The sequence below is a fragment of the Pleurodeles waltl genome, chromosome 8 (genome assembly GCF_031143425.1).
Source record: "Pleurodeles waltl isolate 20211129_DDA chromosome 8, aPleWal1.hap1.20221129, whole genome shotgun sequence".
In the NCBI taxonomy this organism is placed as follows: domain Eukaryota; kingdom Metazoa; phylum Chordata; class Amphibia; order Caudata; family Salamandridae; genus Pleurodeles; species Pleurodeles waltl.
Window position 1 is genome coordinate 6,072,081 of NC_090447.1, and position 3,708 is coordinate 6,075,788.

Below are 3,708 nucleotides of genomic sequence, written 5' to 3' on the forward strand. Positions count from 1 at the left end.
TTCACATCATGGGAGGAGGAAGTCTTGAACATCCTGCATCCTGACGGCCTCGCAGGAGTCGGCGGAGGAATGGATACTGGTAAGTTGAAGCTTCAATACTGCTTCCCCCCCACCTGCATGCCAAATCAGACCCCAACCCTCACCCCCATCCTCGAACCCCACCCTCACCCCCACCCCCATCCTCACCCCCACCCTCACCCCCACCACCATCCTCACCCCCACCACCATCCTCACCCCCACCCCCAGCACACCTATTCCCCGCCAATGTCTCACCATCACAACCCACACATCCCAAAACCTAGGCCTGCATGCGTCCACTAAGCATGGACACCCATCACCAAAGCATGCCCAATGCATATACACATCCCCCCCACAAGCCACCCTCACCAAAGCCCCCACACACGAATGCCAGCACTTGGGGACACGAGAACCCACAGATACACCCATATGCCACACATTGAAACTATAACCATACCTCTATACCCCTGCAGGACCCGACCGTCAACACACCGCGGCGGAGGGGCCAGAATTCTCCACACCCCCCACCCAAGAGGCCGTCAGCGATGACAGCAGCTCTGTCGACCTGGACACCGATGACCAGCCCGGACCATCGGGGACCTCTGGACAGTCGGTTCCCCTCACACAGGCCCAGGCCACTACAGACCCAAACCCCTCTGGGAACACCAGCACAGCTCCCACCCAGCGGGCCCATGCCTCTGTCTCCAGGGCGCGTCAATCTGCGGTGTGTCTACCACTACAGGGCACCCAGGATAACCCACCACCCCAACAACAACAGGGACCTGGGGGCAGTGGTAGTGGGCACACCGGCCAGGGGGCAGAGGCCCAGGGAAACAGGGGAACTCGGAGGGCAGCTGTGCGACAGGGGGGGGAGGAGAGGCCCAGGGAACCCACTCTCCACGAGGTCCTCACCACCATCATGGGAGCATACAACCGCTCCCAGGAGACGATGGCGACGGTACTGGCCCGGTTCCAGGAGATCCAGGTACTGCAGGAGGACCACTATCGGGGGTACAGGGAGGACATCAGAGCCATCAACACCACCCTGGTTACCATGGTAGGGCTGCTGCAGGACCTCGTCAACAACAGGGCGGACACTGAACAACACCCAAGGGCCCCTGCCACTAGCCTGGACCAAGAACAGCCAACCACCTCCGCCGGCGCTAGTGGACAGGAGGCCCCCGCACAGCAGCAGCCCACCAGACCCCCACCTCCTGCAGGAGAAGAACCACCCCGCAAGAGGGCCCTGAGATCTCGCAAGAAGACAGAGTAGGATGTCAAGACCCCCGCCAGCAATGGATACCACCTGATGTCATCCCACTGTCCCACATTGTCACCCTGTCCATCCTTGAACTGCCCATGCTCCATCTCTCCACAGGCCTCTGGACAATGCACCTGTGTGACTGTGACTCTGAACTCTGCCATGGACATTCCTTCACCATAGCCCCCACCCACTTGAAACCACCCATCCCATTTTGAGCACTTCAATAAACACCTATTTTGCACCAAAATATCTGGAGTCTGGCTGTGATTTCAATATATTGTAATTGACATGACAGTGCAAATATGTCCTTGTACATGGTGAAGTCAACAAACAGCTGCCACAAAGCTGTAGTCCATGGGGAAAGGAAGCACAGGACTCGTAGTGGGGACCCCAGATCTGAAATAGGGAGGGAAAAGCCAAAACTCAGTCATCATACACTGGGGCAAATAGACAGGCAGCAGAGATGCTGGAGAGTAGTTAACATTTACTAAATTATCTTTGAAATGTTACCTGTGTCCTATTGGAAGTACTGTTCAATGATTCTGTCCCTGTTGTCTGTTTCAGCCCCGTCGTCTTCCTCCTCGTCACTCTCCTCAGGTTCCACCGCTGCCACAACACCACCGTCTCGACCATCCTCCTGCAGGAAAGGCACCTGGCGGCGCAAAGCCAGGTTGTGAAGCATGCAGCAGGCCACGATGATGTGACACACCTTCTTAGGTGAGTACATTAGGGATCCACCTGTCATATGCAGGCACCGAAACCTGGCCTTTAGGAGGCCAAAGGTGCGTTCGATCACCCTCCTAGTACGCCCATGGGCCTCATTGTACCGTTCCTCTGCCCTGGTCCGGGGATTCCTTACTGGGGTCAGTAGCCACGACAGGTTGGGGTACCCAGAGTCCCCCACTAGCCATACACGGTGTCTCTGTAGCTGTTCCATCACGTAAGGGATGCTGCTATTCCTGAGGATGTAGGCGTCATGCACTGACCCTGGGAATTTGGCATTTACATGCGAGATGTACTGGTCAGCCAAACACACCACCTGGATGTTCATTGAATGGTAATTTTTTCTGTTCCTGTACACCTGCTCCCTGTCTCTTGGGGGAACCAAAGCCACATGGGTCCCATCAATGGCACCAATTACGTTGGGAATATGTCCAAGGGCGTAGAAATCACCCTTCACTGTAGCCAATTCGCCCACCTCAGGGAAAATGATGTAGTTCCTCACGGATTTCATCAGGGCAGACAACACTCTGGATAACACCTTCGAAAACATGGGCTGAGACATCCCAGAAGCAATTCCCACGGTTGTCTGAAATGACCCACTTGCCAAGAAATGGAGTACTGACATGACCTGCACCAGAGGGGGAATCCCTGTGGGTTGGCGGATGGGGGACATCAGGTCGGGCTCCAGCTGGGCACACAGTTCATGGATAGTGGCACGGTTAAGACGGTAGGTCAGGATAATGTGGCGTTCTTCCATTGTCGACAGGTCCACCAGCGGTCGGTAAACGGGAGGATTCATCCGTCTCCTCGCCCAACCCAGCGGACGGTGCCTAGGAAGGACAACATGGAGCACACAGTCAAGCAACCCACAGGTACGTACTCACAGCTAGCACAGTATACGATTCTCTATGCAGTGAATGGCGTGTCTGAGTGGCTATGCAAGGCCTAGGCCTGTGTGACGCAGTTGAAATTGAGCCATGTGGGCCCTGGAAATGGCGGCTGCCTGACCTGTGAAGTGTGACAATGGGATGTGAGGTCAATGCGCTGGCGTGGCACACTGCGGCGGGCGGCGGGCGAAGACCGCGGCGCAAAGCCGCATTGGTTAACATTGAAGCCTATGGGTTTCAGGAGCCAATGGCGAAGGGCGCCGGCGGTGGCGGGACGCACCGCCGCGGTACGCACCGCCGCGGACGTCACCGCCATTTTCTATCTACTTATCCACTTGCGACTTGAACTTTCACAGGAGAGGACCTATACTGCAAGTGTTGCTGTGACCTCGGTCTGGAAGGGACAATGGCTGCTGCGCCTGGGGAAAGGGCCCCTGCCTTCACTGGAGAGGAGTTGGAGAAACTTGTGGATGGGGTCCTCCCCCAGTATGCGCTACTCTACGGTCCTCCAGACCAACAAGTGAGTTTAATTCAATATGGATTTGGGGCCACTGGCTGGCTTGGGGGCCTGGCGGGGGGCCTGGCGGGGATGGGGGGGCATGTTGGGCCTGGCGGGGGGCATGGCGGGGGGCCTGGCGGGGATGGGGGGGCATGTTGGGCCTGGCGGGGGGCATGGCGGGGGGCCTGGCGGGGATGGGGGGCATGTTGGGGCTGGCGGGGGGCATGGCGGGGGGCCTGGCGGGGATGGGGGGAATGTTGGGCCTGGCGGGGGGCCTGGCGGGGATGGGGGGCATGTTGGGGCTGGCGGGGGGCATG